The sequence below is a fragment of the Ceratotherium simum genome, unplaced genomic scaffold (genome assembly GCF_057802395.1).
Source record: "Ceratotherium simum simum isolate JZ-2026a unplaced genomic scaffold, ASM5780239v1 HiC_scaffold_43, whole genome shotgun sequence".
Classification (NCBI taxonomy): Eukaryota; Metazoa; Chordata; class Mammalia; order Perissodactyla; family Rhinocerotidae; genus Ceratotherium; species Ceratotherium simum.
Window position 1 is genome coordinate 2,376,731 of NW_028261259.1, and position 23,384 is coordinate 2,400,114.

The 23,384-nt window shown below is 46.1% G+C and overlaps 1 protein-coding gene across 15 annotated transcripts in view; it reads left to right on the forward strand.

The window, feature by feature from the left end:
• Positions 1 to 2,094: 2,094 nt before the first annotated feature.
• LOC147911376 (5'-3' exoribonuclease 2-like) overlaps positions 2,095 to 23,384 on the forward strand; it is an 85,967-nt gene continuing 64,677 nt past the window's right edge. For 2 of the 15 annotated variants that reach the window (XR_015551050.1, XR_015551054.1), the window contains exons 1-7: positions 2,095 to 2,360; positions 15,849 to 15,979; positions 16,714 to 16,805; positions 19,293 to 19,328; positions 19,697 to 19,918; positions 20,853 to 21,001; positions 21,299 to 21,561. The gene's annotated coding sequence lies outside the window, so the exon portion shown is untranslated. Of the gene's footprint in view, positions 2,361 to 15,848; positions 15,980 to 16,713; positions 16,806 to 18,862; positions 18,990 to 19,025; positions 19,059 to 19,292; positions 19,329 to 19,696; positions 19,919 to 19,974; positions 20,009 to 20,852; positions 21,002 to 21,298; positions 21,562 to 23,384 lie in introns of those variants that run through there. The other 13 variants (XR_015551048.1, XM_087428108.1, XM_087428109.1 and 10 more) reach the window with 13 other exon arrangements.

Below are 23,384 nucleotides of genomic sequence, written 5' to 3' on the forward strand. Positions count from 1 at the left end.
GGAGGATTGTCCATGAGCTAACCTGTACCAATCTTCCTCTATTTTTTGTACGTGGGACGCCACCACAGCATGGCTCAATGAGCAGTGTGTAGGTCCACGCCTGGGATCCAAACCTGTGAACCCCAGGCCTCCGAAGCAGAGTGTGTGAGCTTAACCACTACGCCACCGGGCTGGCCCCTTTTCTTCCTTTTCTAAAGCTTCAGTTCATGGTTGTGTATCCTAGTTGTTAGTTTTAGTTCTCTATGTGAGCTGCCACCATGGTATGACAACTGACAGATGCGTGATGTGGTTCCACGACTGGGAAACAAACCCAGGCCGCGGTGGCGAGAGTGCCAAATCTTAACCACCAGATCACCAGGGCTGGCTCTGTGATATCTTTTGATCAATTTATGTTCTTACTTTCAATGAAGCCCAATTTATTAATGTGTTCCATTACTGTACGTGCTTTCTTTTGTCCTTTTAAGAAATATTTACATAATCCAAGATGGTGAAGATGTTCTCCTATGCTATATTCTGGAAGCTTTGTCATTTTACCATTCACGTTTATGATCCATCTGGTAGTGATTTTTGTGTGTGGTGTGAGGTAGGAGTTGAGGATCATTGTTTTCTTATATGGGTTTATTGCTAGCTATGTGCCCTCTTTTTAGCAGAGAGCTGCTTTACTTTGTCTAGAAGCAAAACCTTCCTTTGGACTCACACCCTTAAACAAAATATGACAGAGAAACTCTATTTTGAAACTGAAGAGAGGAAGTGTCCTTGTGCCTTGAGGGGATGTGTGGGTTTCTCTTGGTTGTTGGTTTGAGGTAGGTTTGAGGCAGCATGAAGATAGTGCCAACAGCATTTTTCAACTGCTCAATAACCACATGTGACTAGTGGCTGCTGTGGATCTATAACATGTCCATCATCATGGAAAGTTCTTTTGGGCAGCTCTGTTCTATTTCTACTTGCTCTTTCACTCAACAGTATGTCTTGCAAACCAAGAGAAGCAAAATTTGTCAAGCGTTGAAGCTGGACAATGGGCACATGGCCATTTGTTATACTATTTTCCCTGCCTCTGATTGTTTAATATTTCTATAATGGAAATTTAAGAAAATAATACATTTTGGACAACTTTCCAAGTCAGTCCATATAGACCTAACTCATGCTTTTTAAACAGCTGCATAGTATTCCATTGTATCCATGAGCTATAGCTGCACCAGAGATAGCGAGGTAGCCAAAGATCAAACAAAAACTCCACACTTCCCTTTCTATGGTGTGTAATTGTCGCTAGGAGGCAGCTGCCCAACCATGGACTACATTTCCCAGCTCACCTTGCTTCCAGGTATGGTCATCTGACCATGAGTAGAAGTGACATGTGTCACGGCCAGGCCTAGGATTTTATAAAGTGCGTGTGCCTTCTCCACTGTTTCTTTCCCCTTCTGCCGCTATCTGCAGAAGACTCTGAGACCCTAGCTTGGCTGAGCCACAATACAGAAGGATCTGGGTCCCTGAATCATCGCGTGGAGGAAAGCCACTCACTAGCCAGAAATATCTGCATTGGACTCTTAAACAAACAAGAATTAAATTTCTTTTTATTAAGCCACTGACAGTTTTGGGTTTATTTGTTACAGTAGCTAGAGTTATTCTCACCAACACAACAATTGACCCAACCAGTCCCTGAGTGTAAACAAACATTTAGTTTATACCAGGTTGTTACCAGGATAGTACTAACATGCACACCCTTGAGTGTATAGTGAGATATCTCTCTATGTTATATGACTATTTCTTTGGAGTAAATTCCTGGATGAAGAATTGCTGTGTCAAGTGTATGTGCATTTTTATAACATTTTACTAAGGGTAATATATATATAGAAAAGTGCAACTATAAGTGTACAGTTCAATGAACTCTCACAAAGTTAATACACCTGTGTTTATGGATTTTTAATTCTGATGGTACCAAATTTTCTCAAATGTTAAGCCTTTTGAATTCCCGTTTATAAATTCCTTGTACATCCCTCTCCCATACTTTTCTCACACTCTCTATGTGGGGCACATATTCTTTATTTATCCACCTAACTTCCCCACACTGTGCCAGGCTTGGGCGGGGTCGCAGAACTATGGAGATTAGCTCTTTCTCACCAACCAAAGGCTTTCTGGGCTCAGGTTTATTAAAAATTTTTATTAAAGACTTTTATTATTTAAAAAATGATAGATTTTTTAAATCAAGGATGACCTTTTTGGAAATATATTGACGTAATTTTCTCTTTTCCACTTATAGGGATGTGACCCCCCCCTCCTCAAACCCATTCTGCCAAAGGATTTCATCTCATTCAGGAAAATTTCAGATGTCTTAGCTGCAGACACACAATGACAGCCAAACGGTAATGTTCAGATTTTCCTTATCAAATTGGGTTTTTTAGTTCCCAAGAAGACAATAGTCTTGAAAGCAAAGCCTTACAAGATGCATAAGTTTGGGGGGTCTAAAGTACAGAATGGTAACTATAGTTCACAATACTATATTATATTCTTAAAAGTTGCTGAGAGTAGATCTTAAATGTTCTCACCACAAAAAAATGGTAATTATGTGAGGTGATGAAGGTCTTAGCTAATGCTATGGTGGTAATCATTGTGCAATATATAACTGTATCTAATCAACACATTGTATGCCTTACACTTGCACAATGTTATATCTCAATAAATCTTATTTTTCAATAGCCAGGCTTGGAGGACTGGAAGATAGAGATTTCATTAAGCTGTGGTGTAGAGAGGACTCAGGATATGATGTAAGGGATATACCTGTTATACAGGCAGAAAGAAAACTGTGGGAAGCTAAAAGAGAGATAAGACGAAGAAGACTCACCAGGATTCCTGCTTCTCTGCCATCTCACCTCAAGGCTAAATGTAAGTGGAGATGGGTCACCTCAGAGACTTCCAGATAGGAGTGGGTGAATTTAGGGGCATCAAGGCTAAGGGGTGACTTCTCCCAACAAAAGCTTTCTTTCTGCTGTTGCCACATCCAACATGGTGTGGGGGCCAAGGATTAGAACCAGCAGACAGGGAGAGCTAGTAGGTGATCCAAGAAAACTCTTCTGGTTTCTGTAGCCTGGACATGGAAACCAGGAGCTACTGCATGGACCCCTGGGAGATGCCGAGCTTCTGAGAGGATTGATGGATAAGCAAGAACCAAGGTAGGACCATGCTCCATCAGTAGATAAAGCACCCCACCTGGAGTCCACACTTCACAGCTGCAAGATCCCATAAGCTGCACCTACACCAACACCCAGATGCCGTCTTGGGAGGAACAAGAGCAGGGTGAGAAATTTTGAAAGATTAAGTCTTCACACAATATAAACTGGGTTTTCCAAGTAAGACTAAACCGAAAAACTGAGACACTGAGAACACTAAGAGCTGACAACGTTTTCCTCCTCTATCCAACAGGAGCTTATATGGAAGATGAGAATTCTTAATTAAACATAAAAAATGTATTTTTTTCACATTGAGTTGTAGTTTGATTAAATTTCATCCCAATACCCACCACACTACCATTTATGAAGTTCTTATTACACATACCAGGTGGTTTACAAAGTTACCTCTTTTGATTCAAGATTCACAACATCCCTGTGGGATAGGAACCTTGTTATCTGTATTTCATAGCTGAGGAAACTGAAGATCAGAGAGGTTATGTGACTTTCCTGAGGTCACATAGCAAGTCCAAGGCACAAAGGAAAGAGCCTGGAGTGGGAACCAGGAGACCTGGAAGTTATCCTTTGTTCTGCCACTAACTAGCTCTCAGCAAGTGACCAGCTGTCAGCCTCTGAACAAAAGAATCTCCTCTCCAGAAAACGTCCTCCCACCACATTGGACATATGGATTCTCTTGGACCAACTTACGCCATGCCGCTGATTCCGGTGGGGTTGATGCGAATATTCCGCAGCTACATATACTACAACCCCCTGTGTAGAAAGAAAAGAAAACTACCGTGAAGCAGCAAGAAGCTTTTTGGGCTCAACCTTAAAAATTACTCCTGGCATGGCCTCAGGTTTGATGAGCTTACATGAGAGACCCAATTGAGTGAGAAACATACATTATTTCACATAATCTTCACAGCCACCATTCCTGCTTTTCTGCACTTTATTTTGGTTTTTCATTTTGATTGTATTCATTTTCTTTTCAATTACAAAAATAGCTCCAGCCGGTTTTCAAAGACGTACAATAAAACACGCATTCTCAAAAGGAATGACATCTCCCCCAAAAGGGCAAAACTTGGTTCTTTTGGGAAAGATGAAAAAAATCTTACTCTTTTATGTATAATACACATATAGATATACATATAATACACAAATAGATGTACAGTCTATCTGTGGTATTAAAATTTCATGAAATGGTAGGGCAATTAGTTTTTTTAAATATCTAAAAGGCAGTGTAGTCCTCCAGCATTTAGCTCTTCTCCAACATCATCATCATCATCATCATCATTATCCCTCACCACCGTCATCATCACTATCATCACCACCACCATCATCATCATCACCACCATCATCACCTTCATCACCACCACCATCATCATCTTCATCAGCACCACTGCCACCACCACCACTACCATCATCATCCTCTTCATCATCACCACCACCACCACCATCATCATCATCACCACCATCATCATCACCACCACCACCATCATCACCACCACCACCACCACCATTATCATCACCCTCACCTTCAACATCATCAAAGTCATCATCACTACTCTTTGCTGGTTGACTTCAGGGCATAATGAGGGGTGCTAATGGCTAATACCAGTGCTGACACCCCAAAGCAACAACGCTGCATTCCTGCATTTGGAGTCCATGACTTATCTGCTTCTTCTGATGAAGCCTTCCAGTCAACCAGTTCCACAGACCCAAACTCCCAACACTCCAACTCACCATCACTAACTGAAATTCTCTTGCTCATGAATTATCTTAGAGGCAACCGAGTATCGTATTTAAGCATACCAAATCTGGCATCAAAATATGCGGGTTTAAAAATCTGGCTTCACCAATTACAGACCATGTGGCCTCAGGGAAGTTATTTAATATCATCATACCTAAGTTTCTTCCTTCATAAAATAGGAGAAACTCTACAACAGCAGAGGAAACCCACACTTGTCACTTAGAAAAGATCCCTCATTCTTAGATTTGAACCCATGACCCAAACTCACAAGACATGTCAAGGAAACCACAACATAGAAGATAAACAATACCAAGAAAAACTGATGCCTAAAGAAGAAGCAATAAGAGGACAGACAGAAAGTCTCCATCTCATTGTTCTGATCTCAGCACAAATATCATCCCCTCAGAAATGTCTTTCCTGACTTCCGCCTTCAATACAACCCCCAGTCACACTCTATAACAACTTCTTTCATAGCACTTATTATTACCTGAAATGCTTTTGTTTATTATTTGTGGTAGCATAGTGTAGTGATAAAGCATACAGACTCTGGACCAGACTGCCTGGTTTTAAACCCTGACTCCACCCCTTACCAGCTAAGCTGTCTTGGGCAAGATATTTAATCTCTTTTGCCTCAGTTTTCTCCTTTGTAAAATGGAGCTATTGATGACCCAATATCAGAGAAATTCTGTGGAGGTTGAGTGCATTCTATATTTGAGGAACTTAGAATGATGGTAAGTGGGTGGTTGCTGTTACTGTTAGTGGATTCTTTTCCACCCACCCCCTCCCACTAGGATGTTAGCCCCACGAGAGTAGGAACCTCATCTGTTTATTCACTTCTCTATCCTCACTGCCTAGAACAGCTCCTGATACATAGTAGGTACTCAGGAAATACATGTCAAGTGAATGGCTATAAACGAAATCTGCCCTGACAGATGGAATTCCCTGAGCTAGAGTGATTTTTGTCGAAGGTCCCCCAATAAAGGTGTTTGCAGTGTCCAACCCACATTTATGACCTCTTGGCTGGACGGTCCATGGCCCTCCCTTTTTCCTACAGCCTGTTTCCAGCCCAGGCTTCCCAGAGTACCCCATTCAACCTCACACTCACCCCAGAAGAGGAGCAAGCTGAAGGTCCACATCGTGCTGCGTTTCTGTCACTCAAAGAGGGGAAACTTTTCTCTGTTCTCCAGGTTTTCAATTACAGGAAGTGCGGGAAGAGGGCAGGGGTGGAGCTGGAATTGCTCAACACTGTGAGAATATCATGACCTTTTTTGCTGAGTTGCTCCCACTAAATGAGGACAGTGTGGCAAACCCCTTATTTTCTCCTCTCATCACTGTGAAGAAAAATTGGTCTGGCTGCTGTGTCACTATGTTATCTCTCTCCATGTCTCTCTCCTTCCCTCCTGCTCTCTTTTTCCTTTCCCCACCAACATCTACCTCCCATCTCTCATCACCTTCCTCCATTGCACCCAATGATAAATGGGCTTCCACCACTTGACTCCAATGAGGCAAGCCCCAACTCAAGGGTCTCTTCCCAGCCTGCTCCATAAAAATAACCACCATAGCCATCATGTACCAGGCACTGTGTAGACACATTGCCAACAAAATTTAATTTCATCATCATGTCAACATCGTAAAGTAGGGATTCCCACCCCACCTATTTTACCAAAAATTACAAAAGGAAACTGAGGGTTGGAGAAGAGATGTGACTTGTCCAAGATTACTTGGACCTGAGATTTGAATCCAGGACCCTCTGAATCCAAAGTCTAGAGTTTAATCATTTCATCTGCCTTCAGCTCTCCACTATATCTGATCATATCCATCATCACCTCAATGCACAACAACACTCCCATCCCATTCCCAGCTTCCCAAGCCAACCCAACACACACACATGCGCAATCTAATAAATATGGAGGTCTAGTAACACCTTAGTTCGGGTCCCCCAGAAGCAGAAGCTGAGACAAGAATTCTGGTAAGGGTAGATCTGCAAAGAGGGCCACCAAAACTCCAGCTGGTGAGGGGGTAAGTGAGATAGGGAAGGGAAAGAGCCCACAGCAGGTGTGTTATCAAGCAGGTTACACAGTGAGAAACTGGATCTTAATCTCCCTGGCACCTCTGGAAGGCAGCATAGAGTGCACTCTTCAGAGTTATCCCAACTGAGGGGCGAGGGAACTGGGGTGTTTATCCACCAGCTCCTGTCACTCACAGATTGAGGCTCCAGAGTGTAACGCTCTTGATAACAAAATGCAGTGGCTGGCAGATGTCAGTCTAGTGTGTCCTGAGGGGTTGAGGGTCACGGGGGTGGGCAGGCACCAAGAGTATCTGCTACAAGCTAAAAAACGAGATGGAAAGACCAGCCCCAAGTTCTTGGGAAGAAAAGCCCCACTTGTCTTTGCATTCTCCCTTTTGATCTGTGCAAGGCAAGATACCCATCCTGGAGTTATGATCACTGAAGCAGATTCATCAAGGGACCCTGCCCCAGTGAGGCTGCAGTTAAGAGCCAGCGTGAAAATGCAGCAAATTCCACCAAGAAGGAGGATAAACAGAGCTGTGTTGTGTTTGAGAAGCACTGGAGGGTAAAAGCAGACTCTGGAACCAGCTTGCTGAGGGGTTCAAATCCCATTTCCACTGCTTGCCAGTCATGTGTTGTCTCGGGCAACTTCTCAATCTCTCTATGCCCCAACATTCCCATCCATAAGATGGGCCCAGTAATGGTAGGATCTAGTTCGTGTGGCTGACATGAACATCCGAGGAGCGGTCATATGTGACGTGCCTGGAACAGAGCCTGGCACACAGGAAATCTCCAAGTGTTGGCTATCACAGTGATAGGGTCTGAGGTCAGACAGACCTGGGATCAAATGCTGACTCTGCAAGATATTCCCAAAGTGACCTTGGGAGATGACTTTCCTCTCTGGGCCTCAGTTTCTTCATCTGGAGAATAAGAATAACAATAGGTCCTGTCCCAAAGGATCGCTGTGGAAGGGATGCAGTAATGTCTGGTAACATTGCTACCCGGGAGGGGATGCTGGGACTTGCACTTTCTTCTATAATCCTTGTGCAATGCATCCAGGAGTGTGGACCCGAGAGGCAGAAAGACCAACGGGGTAGCTTTAACAGATGTCCACAAATTCTTTGATACTCCTGCGTTCAAGAGGGGGAGCCTAATTCCTCTCTGCTTGAGTGTGAGCTGGATTTTGTGACTTGCTTCTAATGAACAGGAAAAGGAGGGTGTGACATTGTGTGACATCTGAGACACCTGAGGTTGTAAGAGTCATTGTGGCTTCCTCCGTGCTCTCTCTTTGCAGGATCACTCACTGAGGGGAGCCCGTCTCCACGCTGTTGTGACACTCAAGCAGCGCAGTGGCGAGGCCCCTGTGAGGAGGAGCTGAGAGCTCCAGCCCTCTGCTCGACCGCCACCTCGTTAGAGACCTCAAGCTAGAACCACCGAGCTAAGCCACCTCCAGATGCCTGACCCCGATACAGCATAAGAAAATAAAAATATGTTGTTTAAAGTTGTTAGGTTTTGGAGTAATTTGTTACACAGCAAGAAGTAACTAACACACTGAGAAGCAACGTTTCCCCATCAGTAAAATGACGATAATAACTTCATAAGGTTTGAGGTTTCATGTGAGAAAATCAAAAAATCCTGCATGACAGGTTAAATGCTCAAGAGTATTAGTTACTGTTGTCAATATCATTATCCCACTATGCCAAATGGCTACAGCTACTCATAGGAGGCATGGTACCAGCCACAATTGAATTGAAGAGGTCGCCAAAGATCATTTCATCCAGTATCTTCTGAAGTGGGTGAAAGGGTTGAGGCTTTATCCTCAGGACAATTTAAGGAGGTTCAGGAAGGGAGTAATGGGCAGGTTGGTGTTTTACAACACTTGTGCTGTGTAGAGTGGGTGTTGCACAGGATGTGGTCATGGGTGGGGAGACAGGGAGAAAGTGAGGCTGATCTAAGAGAGAGAAAAGAGTGGTGGTGGTCTGGTCTAGGACAGGGGCTGTGGAGATGGAGAGGAATTTGGGAAGTAGGAAGAGAATTGGGGTCACATCAGGATGTGGGTGGGAAGTCTGAGACAGAAGGAAGAGTTGACTTTTGGAGGTTGCATTAAGGAATTGGAAGGTTTTCTGATCAAGCCCAGATTCCTCCTGGGGATGGGAATGGGATGAGGTGATGAATGAGTCTTCTGCTGCTGCCATAATGAATCAGCACAAACTTAGAGGCTTGACACAACACAAATTTATTATGTCACAGGGCTGGAAGTCAGAGTCCCACATGAGTCTTATGAGGCCGAAATCAAGATGGCAGCTGGTCTGTGCTCCTTCTGGAAGCTCCAGAGGAGAATCCGTTCCTTGCCTTTTCCAGCTTCTGGAGGCCACCTGCATTCTTTGGCTCAAGACCCCTTCCTCCAGCTTCAAAGCCAGCAGTGTAGCCTCCTCAAATCTCTCGCTTCAAATCTCTCTCTCTCTCTTCTTCTTCTACCTTTTCCTCTTTCTCTCTCTCACCCTCTCGATAGATAGACAGATAGATACACACACACATACATACATACATACATACGTACATGCATACATACATACATATATAGATACATAAATACATAGAAACATAGATATATATATAGATACACAGACACATAGATCCCAATCTCTCTCTCTCTCTCTCTCTCCCCCTCCATCTCCTTCTCTTATTCTCTCTCTCTGACCCTTGTGCCTCCCTCTTAAAAGGACCCTTGTGATTACATTGGACCCGCCTGGATAATCCAGAAAAATCTCCCCATCTCAAGATCCTTCACTTAATCACATCTGCAAAGTCCCTTTTTCTGTGTAAGGTCATATATTCACAGATTCTAGGGATTAGGATGTGAGCAACTTGGGGTGGGGAGCCACATTATTCTACCTACCACAGATGGGGTCTGGGGTCTTAGTGAGTGATTGAGCACACAAGATGCCGTTCACCCTTCAAACCCAAAAGAGGTGACCAAGGCTATAAAATCTGGACCACAGAGGTCCTGCAAGGATGAGGGAAGTCGTAAGGGGAGAAAAAGGGGAAAGATGGGATGGAGGAAATGAACCATTCTAGTCAAGCGATTGCAGAAACCTAACCCCTTGTGACTTTCCCAGCAAAGGGGAAATCTAAGGACACTCAAGACGGAAGAGGTAAGCCTGGAGGAGCCCCAGAGATGTCACTCATCCTCACACTGTGTGTGGGGGGCTCCAGGGAAGCCCTGCCCACCTTGACTATGCTCCTTCTGTGTTCTAAACCCTCCCATGGCTCCCTCTTACCTTCAGGATGAAGTCCAGGCTCATTAATATGGCACTTGAGACCCTCCCTCATCTTACACTGGTCTCCCCCTCTAGCCTCCCCACTCCCCCAAAACCCCAGTCATCCTAAACTAATTGAAGCCCCCTGTAGCAGACACTGTTGATGCCTCCCTGTCCAGCCACCCTTGAGCAGCTGGTGCACCCATCCCCCAGCTTCCGGGGGTGTCGCCTGCTCACAGCTCACAGCTTCCCCTTCCCCAGAGGACTGCTTTCCAGTCCAACAGCTGCACAAACCCTCTGACCCAGCCCACAGCCAATAACTGGTGGTCACAGAAGTACAAAAAGCCAGCCCTCGCCCCAAGGTGAGATCAATTCGGTGGTGTTGTTCAGGCTACAGGGCTCCCCATGGGATTAGGCTGAGGCTAGATTCCAACTGAGACCACCTCCTTGCTCAGCTCCTCCCTCTGTCCTACCCTGCTCCCCTCACTCCTCCTCTGCTAAATGTCCTCCCTCAATAAACCCAGTGCACAAGAATCCTCATGGCAGGGTCCAAGTTCCCAGACCCCAACCAATGGCCAATTATGTTAGTATTTTTCTGCACAGGTGATATTCAAAGTATAGGATTCCTGGTCTGGGCAGGGCACTGACCATACAGAATGGACACTGGCTATGAGCCTCAGACAAGATCCTAGGGGCCACCCCTGGTGCCAGCCACTAACTCATTAGTAGCTGGATTGTGGGATATCTTATGGTAAAGGCTAGATATGCAGCTGGACTGAAGTCGTGATTTACCAACTAGAATGGAAATATATCCATACACTTTTTTAAGTTTAAGATGTACAACGGGTTGATTTGATATATTTACATATTGTAACATGATTACCACTGCAGCATCAGTTAACATCTCCATCATGTCACATGATTATCAATCCTTTTTTGTGGTGAGAACATTTAAAATCTAGTCTCTTTGCAACATTAAAGTAAACAATACGGTATTGTTGACTATAATCACTATGCTTTGCTTGAGATCCCAAGAACTTATTCATCTTATAACTGCAAGTTTGTACCCTTTGGACAACATCTCCCCATTGCACCAACACCCCAGCACCTGGAAACCACCATTCTACTCTCTGTTTTTACAAGTTCAGCTTTTCTTAGATTCCACCTATAAGTGAGGTCATACAGTACTTGTCTTTCTCTGTCTGACTTATCTCACTTAGCATAATGCCCTCAAGATCTATCCATATTGTCACAAATGGCAGGATTTCCTTCTTTCTCATGGCTGAATAATATTCCATCATATATATGTCACATCTGCCTTATCCATTCTTCTGTTGACAGACAGGTTGTCCCCACATCTTGGCTATTGTGAATAATGATGCAATAAACATGGGGGTGCAGATATCTTTTCAATATCCTGTTTTCATTTCCTTTGCATATGTACCCAGAAGTTGGATTACTGGATCATATGGTATTTATCCAAGAGAAATAAAAACATACCTCCACAGAATGACTCACACACAAATGTTCACAGCACCTTTATTCACAATTACTGAACACTGGAAAGAACCCAAACATCCATTGATAGGTGACATATCTACACTATGAAGCGCTGACTTGCTCAATGATGTGCATGAATCTCTAAGACATTATGCTGAGGAAAAGAAATCTGACATAAAAGACACAAAAGAGTAAATGCTGGAATATTTCTGTACTAGTCAGGGTTCTCCAGAGAAACAAAACCAATAGAAGAGAGAGAGAGAGATCTTAAGGAATTGGCTCATGCAGTTGTGGGGGTTGGCAAGTCCAAAATCTGTAGGACAAGCCAGCAGGCTGGAGACTCAGGTGAGAGTTGATGCTCTAGTCTTGAGTCTGAAGGCCGGACACTCAGGCAGAATTTCTATATTTCTACATTACTGTCTGGAAGCAGAATTCCTTCCACTCTGGGAAACCTCAATCTTTGCTCTTAAGTCCTTCAACTGACTGGATGAGGCCCACCCACATTATGGAGGGCCATCTGGTTTTCTCAAAATCTACTGATTTAAATGTTAATCACATCTGAAAGATACCTTCACGGCAACACCTAGACTGGTGTTTGACCAAACAACTAGTCCCCACAGTCTAGCCAAACTGACACATAAAGTTAGCCATCACACAGTCCAACAATAGGAAATTCTAGAGGATGAAACCATATATAGGGGAGAGAGGAGGAACAAATCAATGGTGGCCTAGGGTGAAGCAGAGGGAGGGATGGATCAGAAAAAGCCTCGAGGATACTGAGGGGGATGATGGAAATGTTCTTTATCTTGATTGTGACAGAGGTTGTCAAAACACAGCAAATTTTACATTGTGAAAAGAAGCCGTGTGTTGTATGTGAATCATTCCTCCAAAAGTTGATAAGATTGGCTCCAAAATAAAGAGTGCCCACCATTCTGCCAAGTTATTTTATTGCCCATTCTACATAAAGGGACAAAATTATTTTATGCTATACAAAGGGACCAAAAGACATGAGTTTTGAGTTTCTCCAGAGAAGCGCGGTCTCTTAAATTTGTTTTCATATGGGGCTTGATCTCATTTCACAAAGATAAATACATTTGACCTTAGAAAGCTAAGATACAACCTCTAGCTATACTTCCTTAAAAATTAAGATAAAACAATAAAAATGTGTACAGTTTCTATTTCCTAATTGCACACTGACTGATAAGAAATATTTCTTGGAAACCCCTTCCTTAGCAATAATTAGAGCTCGGCCACACTCTTTTCAATCTACATTGTGTGCTGTTCTGTGAATGTGTCACAATTTGCTTTCCCACCCCCTTGGAGCAGATTCCTGGTGTTTGCAAGCCCTGCTGGACACACACGCTCCCTCTGCAGATTACTGCAGAAACTCAGTTCCACGAATGCTCTTACTTATCATTCTATCTCAAAGGCAGAAGGAACAGCTAGAGGAACTGTCACCCTAGACCTTCAGACACTCCCAGAAGTAGAACCAGAGGAAGATGTGAAAGTGCAGAAGCTTGGAGAGGAAAATAATACATCATCACATTTGCTCCCCAAGCACAGGGCTCAGGGGCCAGAATTTCAGGGAAGTGGATCTGCAAGAATCTAGAGAAGAAAAAACATGAGCCTCCAGGCCTAAGCCTCTGAGAAGGAAGAGGTTCTAGAAGGAGAGGGACATCTGAAGGGTACAGCCCAAATCAGGGACAATAAATTCTGTGAGCTTAGAGGACTGGCTTTTCTGGCAGATAGCATGAGTTTCACAGTATTAGTTTGCTAGGGCTGCTGTAACAAAATATGACAGTCTATGTGGTTTAAACAACAGACATTTATCGTCTCACCGTGCTGGAGTCTGGAATTCTGAGATAAGGTGTCAGTGGGGTTGGTTTCTCCTGAGGCCTCTCTTCTTGGCTTACAGACGGTCACCTTCTCCCTGTGTCCTCATATGGTCTCCCTTCTGTGCATGTCTGTGTCCTAATCTCCTCTTCTTATGAGGACACCACTCATATTGGATTAGGACCCACCCTAATGACCTCATTTTACCTTAATCACCTCTTTAAATGCCTTGTCTCCAAATACAGTCACATTCTAAGGTCCCGGGGGGTTAGGGCGGCAACATACCAATTTGGGGAGACACAATTCAGCCATAACATCCGCATTCCAGATCCAACCATGTAATATGTGACCCTAACAATTGACAGTCTCTTTGACCCTCAGTTTTCTCATCTACTAAAAAATATTTGTCTACTTCACACAGTTATCTTGAGGACTAAATGAAACAATGCACGGAAAGCATTTGGCAGAGTAGGATGTACACAGTAAATATCTATCAGCTACTATCACTATTACTATACACTGCATACAAATACGTACATATATTATTTTTACAGGATATTACAATGAGGCTCTCTCTTAATTTGTCTGCAGCCCGCAAATGTGGGAGAACATAATAAGAGGAAACAAGAGAGCATTAATATTTCATCCAAGCAGAGCTTGCAAAGGAGGTGACTAATAATGAACCTTCTGATTCCTTCGCCGAAGGTTCAGCAACTGTTTCTGTAAAGGGCCAGGTAGTAAATATTTTCAACTTTGCAAGCCATAGGTTCACTGTTGCAACTCCAGTGTTATAATGTGAAAGCAGCCATAGATGTTGTGAATGGATGTGGCTGGGTGCCAATAAAACTTTATCTGTGGACAACAAAATTTGAATTTCATATACTTCTCATGTGTCATGGAATATTATTTTTCTTTTGACTTTCTTTCACCATTTAAAAATGTAAAAACCATTCACAGAAGCACTATTCCCAATAGCCAAAAGGTAAACAGAGCCTAGATGTCTATCAATGGATGAATGAATAATCAAAATGTGACATAGCTATATATTGGAATATTATGCAGCCATGGAAAGGAGTGAAGCAATCCACAAACAAAATAGAGGAAGATTGGCAACAGATGTTAGCTCAGGGTGAATCTTCCTCAGAAAATGAAAATATATATATATATATATATATATATTTGTTAAATGCCCAATAATCTGAAACATTCTAGTTATTAGAAAATTCGTTAAAAGTCACAGCTGTTACCAACAGGTATCTGATTATCTCCAGACTTCATGCTCCTTATGCAGGGAGAATTGTAGTCCTGGATTTAGGAAGAGCCCTCAGGAGAGAGAGGCTTTTTGTTGTTTTGACTGCACTCCCTGCCCAGAGAATGAGATTTCCAATGAGACAGGTGAGTATATGCCTTACAGAGACTTTCTCTACCTCTCTGTTATGTCCGTTATTCATCCGAGGAAATATTCTGGATGAGAACTGCAGAGGTGAAATGCTTCCTTAGTCAATTTAGTAATTGAATATTATAACAGGCCACTCTCCTTCTTGAATTAAGTTCATGTATCCTAAATAAAAATCAAATCAGCATTCCAAATCCAGCTATATTTTATAAGAAGGCCATATCATGACTAAGCTTGGGTCATGCCATGTAATTCAGTACTCTAGTCCCTGAAAAGGGAGAAATAATAACCTCGATAACTGCAGAAAAGGACATTTAATTAAATTCAGCACCATTTGTGTATTAAAAAATAAACAGCAACAACAAAAACAACTCTTACAAAATCAGGAATAGAAGGGAACTCTGTCAATCTCATAAAGAGTATTTACAGAGTCAAACTTTATGGTGCAGTGTTGAAATCAAGGATAAGAGAAGCACGTTCATTATCATTGCTTCTACGAAACACACACTGGAGGCCCTGCTTAATACAATATTGGCAGGAAATGATACAAAAGGAATGATTTATTGGAAAGGATGAAATAAAACTGACATTATCTTCAGCCGCTCCTCGGCTCAGCGGTTCGGGTTCGTCTCTCTCCGATTTCGCGGCCACAGTTCGGCTCTTTCCGTCTCTCCCCGCCAGGTCCCGGGCTCCGCCCACAGCCTGGTCCCCGCCCACAGCCCCGCCTCTTTAACTGGTTTCCACCCACAGCCCCGCCCCTAGACCTGGTCCCTGTCCCTGGTGCTGACTCAGCCCGCGGACCGGGCTCTCATTAACTCTAGAAACTAGACGCCTCCCCCGAGGCTGGGGTGAGAGGCCCCGCCCCGCCCCGCCCCGCCCCCCCGCCGCCTCAACCCGGAGCCCCCAATCGTCCGTTCTCCCCGAACTTCCGTCCTCGCAGAACGCCCGCCCGAGACCGGAAGCGGAAGCGCGGGCGGCGCCGTGGATGGAGCGGGAGGTTTGCGCGGTGTGTCCAGTCTTCTCGGCGCGGACCGCATTCCCGTGGACCTTCGGCCGAAGGGGCGAGGCGCGGTAAGCGGCGGGCGGTCCCGGCTCCGGTCGCGGTCCAGGGAGGGGCCTGGGCCGCGGGCAGCCCCGTCACGGCCCGGCGTCCCTCCGTCCCCCCGGAGCCCCGTTTCCCCCGGGCTGTTCGCTCAGGGCGCCCGAGGCTGCTGTTCCTCCCGGCTCCGGGCGCCGCCGGCCCCTCCTCAGAGTCCCCGTCACCGTCCTCCGTGTGGTTTTGTCCCCAGGGGGCTTATCCGCGTCTGGAGGCGGTGTTTGGGTTGTTACTAATGTGGGCGCTCCTGGCATCTAGAGGGGGAGGCAGGGATGCTGCTCAGCGTCCTCCAGGGCCCAGGACGGCCCGACAGAGAATCATCCGGCCCCAAATGTCAGTGGTGCCGAGGTTGGGAGACCTGCTCCAGGGCCTGAAAATCTCCCCAGCCCTGAATGAAGTGTGGGAATTGTTTACAAGTCAGCGAGTCACTTACAGGGTCCCTAAAGGACAAGCTTGTTTAAAGGGTCCAGAGTCACCAAAAAGTCTCTGTCCAGCCGAGTGAGTTGAGCGACACAAGTGCACACAGCACGGACCTGCTTCTCCCATCTTGGGGAGAGGGGGCTGGATAGGAATCAGGAAAATCCAGTCACAGCCAACAGTTACAGTTAAATCAGTAAATTCAAAAAAGAAAAGTGAATGGGGTGAACTTTCCATCCAACACCCTATAAAAGGCCTCAAAAGCTTGTTTGCGGTTTTTTTCCCCCCTCAGACACGAAAAGCATCCGTGGAGCTCAAGTTTGAGGTGAAACCAGGCTCAGAGTCCACCTGTCCTCGCTGATCCATGGATTTCTGTGTGACCAGGTGAGTACCCTGTGGACCTCGTACCAACAGGTTCCGGCAGCCTCCGCTGTGCAGAAGACCTGCTAGTGGGCTTTCCTGGGCTCAGGTTGTCACCACATGGACACTGAGAGTGAGGGTATCTTGAGAAAAATTATTGATGTTTGATGGATTATATTCAAGGGAAAGACGGTAAGCTGTGTGTGGTAAATATTTCAGTAAGTACAGTTATATGCAAATAAGAACACATAAAACAAGTGTAAATAACTGCAAATGAGTATTATAGTAGAAAATATAGATTTACTTGCATTGCATAATACTCAAAAATCAGGATTTATGTATAATATAAATACAGAAATGTTTTGCGTGTGTATGTAGTATTAGAACACATCCCATTATATATTAGCAGGGATACTCAGCAACATTCCTTAGACCCATTCAACTTGACTTCTAAAGTCCTATAAATTCTCCACAAAAATTTGAAATATAGGAGCATTCAGGGAAAAAGATGATTGGAACTCCTTTTATTAGTAACAAATTTAACATTGAATTTGCCAGTAGCCAGAGTTATTTTGAGCATTTTTTTCTTTATGACATTTCAAATCATTTGGAGGAGTACTAAGCAACACTGTAGATTGCAGGGCAGGGCACTAGTCTCTAAAAAGACTGTCCTCTCCACCTTGCCTTCTAAAGGGAATTAACTTTGTTTCTTGAAACTTTTCTGAAATAACGGTCTGGTGATTCACGTTGCAGAGAATCTTGTTAAGTAATTTTGTATTTAGTTGTTGGCCGCTACTAATTGTGTGTGTGTATGTGTGTGTGCCTTTTTCATTCTAGCTTTCCTGTGATGTTCTTGAGGGGAATGTGTGCTTGTCATGCAATAGATAGTCTTTGAGTTTGTAATTTATGGTGACCCACCATCCTTGTTTATTCAGGGCAGAGGGGTTTTCCAGGACACAGGACGTTTAGTGTTCAAACCAGGGCAGTCCTAGACAAACCGGGATGGTTCCTCATCTGATGAGCCAGGCCCTGGGCCACATGCATGGGGACCTGGAGAACCAGAGAGACCTTGTCCCACCTCCGTGGAATTTATATTGTATTTGGGAATTTGGATTTTAGAGAGTTAATGATGAGAATGATGTGGGAGTTTGGCACAAGGGGACTCAACCTGAGGGGGCAGGGAAGCCCTCTTGAGAAGGACTGATATTTAGCTTGAGAGCTAGAGTTGGGACTGGATTTAGCTAGTTGGAGGGTTAGACTGGAGTGAGGGTGTGGGAGTGTGTTCAAGAGAGCATTTCAGACAGAGGGACCCGCATGAGGACACCCCTGAAGCAGAGAGCCTGGTGTGTCCATGAACTGAGAAGAGGGATGGCTGAGCCGAGTCAACACAGGGGGAGGGGTGTGAGCCACACCGGCGAGGGGGGACAGGCAGGACCAGATCAGGGGTGACTTGGGACTCTGTTCTAAGACCAGTGGGAAGACTCTGGAGAGATGCGAGTAGAAGGATGATGTGATTAGCGTTTGGTCTAAGCACGTGGGTTAAAATGGACTTCATGGTTAAGAATGAAGACTTAATAGGCAAGATGGGAGGTGCTGGGAATAAGTTTAGGAATAAGGTGACTGTTCCCTAGGCCTGGGTGATGGCTGTGGAGTAAGAAAGAAATAGAAAGAAAAGACCTTGGAGTGTAAAACCGAGAGAACGTAACGATACTTTCTTGCCTGCATGTGTCAGATGGCACAGGGCACTGACTGTTCTCCTCGCTGCTGTCCGTGCAGACCTGCAGGCGCCCCCTCACCCAGGTCTGTGTGTTCACTCCTCTTTGTCACTCACAGGCCCCCCTCCACATCCTAAAGGAAGTCAGGCCTTACTTGTGAGGGGGTTGTCTCACATGAGAGACACCGAGGAGAGCCTCTCCAGACATCAGAGCAGCCCCTTCAGCCTCTCCCTCAGCCTCCTCCCTTCCCCTCTCTCGCTTTCCACACCCAGAAGGACCCCTGCTCAGTATTCCGTGTCCCCAGGTTCTCCCTCCCCCAGGCTTGAGAAGGGTGGGCAGCCACTGGGGTGGACATCATCTGCACCTTCCACTCTGACCCCCGCTGGTCCCGGGCTGGACAGAGAGTGACTCTACTGGGAGCCGCGCCATGAGACCCAGGGCGTCACCCACCTGGGCTCCCTCACCCTGGACGGGGACAGCCTCTACGTCAGTGGTGAGGGGCTGTGCTACAGCCACGCTCTCTCTCCCAGTCAGAGTTCTGTGTTGCCTCCGTTGCTCTAAAGTGAGCTATGATCCATCTCTCTATGCTCCTGGTCTGGGTTCAGTCTTCTCATCACTGTGTGATCACTGGATCCAGCCACCTTCCATCTCGTTGCCTCCCCCCTGAACACCACTCCCCTCTTCCCCTCTGCTTTCCCCTCTGCTTTCCCCACAAAGCTCCCTACATCCTCCCTCTCCCTTAATCCTTTATGTTCACCCCAACTCTTGCTCAGCTCCTCTCGCCTTCTCTCCACAGATTACACCTATGGAGCCGTGGCCCCAGCTACCACCAGTGAGTATTCCTGGTCCTGATCTCTTGGGTCCCGTCCACATTTGGGGTTGGGGAGCACTTGTTCTCCTTCACCCGCTGTCCTTGGTGAGGGAAGCACCTGGAAGGGCCCTAATTCATCCCTTCTCTCCCTCCTGGGTTCTGGTGGAGAGTCCCAGCCCAGTGTGAGAAAGCCTTAGACACAGACATGTTTTCCACCACATTCTGACCCCACGTGGTTTTCACTTTAATTCTCCTAAAGCCCTGCCTTTGGTCCTCCTTTTCCAGATATCCCATCCGTCTGTCCAGTTTTCTGCCCGTCCATCTGTCTCTCCTCCGAGTGCAGTCTCTCTTGTTCACATATCTCTCTCTTGGGCTCCTCTCCTCCACAGGCTTGCTCATCCCTCTACTCACACAGTCACCCGTCTCTTCACTCTCATTTATGCTTCACCTGTGAATGGTGGTCCTGGGACAGCCACTGCTGGAGCCCGGGTGAGCCTGGGGGCTCCTCCCACTCTGGCCCTCCCTGATGACAGCCCTCGCCACAGCTCCTGAGCCAGACACCACGTCCCTGCATACTTCATCATCACCTGTGCCACCAGAAGCCACCACAGGTATCTGGGGGCCCCTTTTCCTTCCCAAGAGAAGCTCTCCGGCCTCACTCCTCCACCAGCCAGTTGTGATCCAGGAGCTGGGAAGCCAGGGTGTGAAATTCTGGTTTTAGGGCAATCATGCTGATCACAAAGATTATACCGACGGTTCAGTCTAAGGCCAGCCCTCAGAGAGCCCCTAGTCTTGTGAAATTAACACACCATTATAGTACAACGTGGGATGTTTCAGGGAGAGGCGCCTGGCATAATTTGGAGGGGAAGAGCTTGCTAGAGAAAGTTTCACCAGAATGGAGTCTTTAAGAATAAGTAGGAGGGACCCTGGCAACTAGAGGATGAAGGGTTTTCCTGGCAGAGAGGATTCCATGATCAAAGGCTCCAGCCAGAAACAACATGCTGTATGGGGAGAATTGAAATGAATTTGGGTTGCGTGAAGCATAGTGTTTAACCCACAGTAGATGGATAAAATGAGACTGAAAGGTCAGCAGGAGCCAGATTGAGTAGAGCCTTGAGTGCCAGGTCAAGATGGTTGAACTAAACACTGAAGGCCATAGGGAGCCATGGGTGGTACTAGAGCAGTGGTGGCCCTAGTGAGGTATTCATTTCAGAAAGATTCTTCTAGTGGTCCATGTAGAACATCCTTTAGACAGAGCATCCAGTGAGCCTGCTGGGGTGTTGATCTGGGTGAAGGAAGTTAAGACCTGAGCTGGGACAGGGATGGAGAGAGGGAGTGTATGTGAGGACCAGTGCACAACTGGAATTGGTGTTACTGGGAGGGAGGAGGAGCTGAGCAGATGTGCTGGTTCTGACTTGGGTGACCACACGGGTGGGTGGTGGTGCCACTGGGAGAGAAGACGACAGATTATAATGAGTGCAGGACTCTGGTGTGGTCTCAGGCCAGATTTCAGTGATGGCCATCACTCTCCCTCTCGTCTTGCAGCTTTGGGGCACAACCTGAAGACCCTCACAGTCACCTTCCCCATCTCCACCCTCTGATATTCATCAGACAGGAGCAATGGCTCAGCCATGTTCAACTCCACTGAGAGGGTCCTGCAGAGCCTGAGGAGACCCTGGTTCCAGCAGCTCCTGGTGGGTTAAATCCCACCCAGCCCCTCCCCCACTCCCTGTCCCTCCTGCTCCTCCTCCTCCTCCTTCCTCCCCAGCTGGGTCCTTGTTCAAGAAGAGCAGCCTGGGCCTCTTCTCCTTGAGTTGCAGACTGGTCTCCCTCAGGCGAGACCCTCCCCTGAGCATTTGCCCCTAATGACCACTTTTGTCACCACCCCTCTCTGTCTCCCCCCGTCCTCCCATTTCCTCCTTCCTGTTCTGGCCCCCACCCCAGAGGTTTCAGGACCTCTCTCTAGAGTCCCCACATCCCTCTCTCCCCAGGCCTGAGAAGGATGGGGAAGCCAGCAGTGTGGACGCCGTCTGCACCTACCATCCTGACCCCGTGGACCACCATGCCTCTGTGCTGGGAGCGGAGAGTCTCCACCTGTCTGCTCTTCCTCTCGGTGGCTCCAGGCTCTGCAGCCCAGAGTTTATCCATCCAGAGAGAGCACCAGCTACATTTCCACATCATCAGCTGGAACCTCAGCAACCCGGAGCCCACATCCTCGCAGTACACCGCCCTGCTGAGGGACACCCAGGACCAGGTGGGGTCTCCCCTCTCGCATCGCTCCTTGCCCTGAGGGCACCGTCATTCCTCCACCTGACTTACATCTGTTACATGGTTAATTCAATCCTTCACTTTCCCTGCGTGCCTGGGTTCTCTCAGTGTCCAGAGGTGATGTCCTAGCTGCCTTCCCCATTTCTCACATGGGTAAACTGAATCTCAGAAAGGGGATAATTGTGCCTAAGGTCACACAGTGAGTTAGGGGGAGAGCCAGGATTTGAAGTCAGGTCTCCCTTGCCCCAAGGTCTGTGATCTTTCACTGGCTCCAGTGGCCCCCTGCGTCTCCAGGAGACCTCCGTCTCACCCATTCTCCCTCGCGTTTGTTCTAGGTCACCAAGCTCTATAGAGGCAGCCAGCTGTGAGACATATTCCACTCCTGCCTGGTCACCGACTTGATGTGGGTTGAGGAGATTGGAAGCATTGGCTGAGCTGGTGGCTGATGGTTCTGAGCTCCCGTGACACATCCTTGATCTGGAAGTCACTGACATGGTGCCCATTCTGCCCCACATCCCTGTCAGCTAATCCTACCATCTCCTTCCATAGGTTTTCGGGGGTTGAGAAAAGCATTAACATTTGGGGCCACCAACCTCCAGCATCCTCCTCCTCCTCCTCCTCTTCTGGAAACGTTCAACAAATATTAGCAGTCTAACTGTGCTCTCCATATTGGAGCCACTAACCAGATGGGGCAATTTAAATTTTTTATACACCTATTGGGATACGATGCACATATTGTGTGTGGGGGGGTGTATTTTTTAGGTTTTTCTAGATACAATATCTTCTAATCTGCAAAACAAATAGTTTTACATCTTCCCTTCCAATCTGGGTTTCTTTTATTCCTTTTTCTTGCCTAATTGCCCTCATTAGAGCCTCTGGTACCTGTGATTAACATGCGAGATGAGGGAAGACATCACTGTCTTGTCCCTGGTCTTAGGGGGAAATTTTCAATCTTTCACCATTGAATATGGTGTTAGCCTTGGGTTTTTCATTGATGCTGTTTATAGGTTGAGAAAGTTTTTTTCTATTCCTAATTCGTTGAGTGTTTTCTTTTTTAGACATGAAGGGCGTTGTATTTGGTGAAATTCTTTTCTGTATATGTGGTCGAGATTGCGTGGTATTGGCCCTTATTCTATTAATATGGTGTATTACGTAATCAAGTTTTCAGATATTAAGCCAACCTTTCAACTAGAGGTGAGAGATTAAGATGTTCTCAAGTCTTTCCTGGGCGTGCCACACGCCTGAGCCCTTGTGGCCTTCTAGATGCCCGCAAATACCCTGGAGCTTTTCAAAGCCCCCTGTGGACATCTCATTCCCCCAATTTTTCTTCTAAGTTTTTGGGTCACCTCTTGCTTGCCTCAGCTGGTATCACTCCCTCAGGCAACTACAGTATAAAACAATTAGCCCTGATTGTTTTTAGCAAGTGCCCTGGGGACAGACTTTCCTCCCTGGGCAAGCTCTGAGTCTAGTAACAACAAGCCCTGAACATGGGGCGTTTTCGGGGATCTGCCAGGCAGGTCAGCTAGTTGCAGTTCAGTGGGGATGGGTCTTTTCAGAGCTCCAAACCCATTATGGCTGCTGGGCTGCTGGTTGTCTCAGCTACCATGGTTCTGAGACTGATGGTTTTCAAAGTTATGGAGGATATTGTGAGAGCAGGATGGGAATAGTGCAAGTTATAATGCCACAAAGTTTGCTCCCTTTATCAAGATTCCACCGTGTGTCTTCACTAAACCCTCCTCAGATTCTTACAAGCCTTTGATTAATTTCTAGACTTCTGAAAAGTTGATTTTGACCATTTTTATCAGTGTT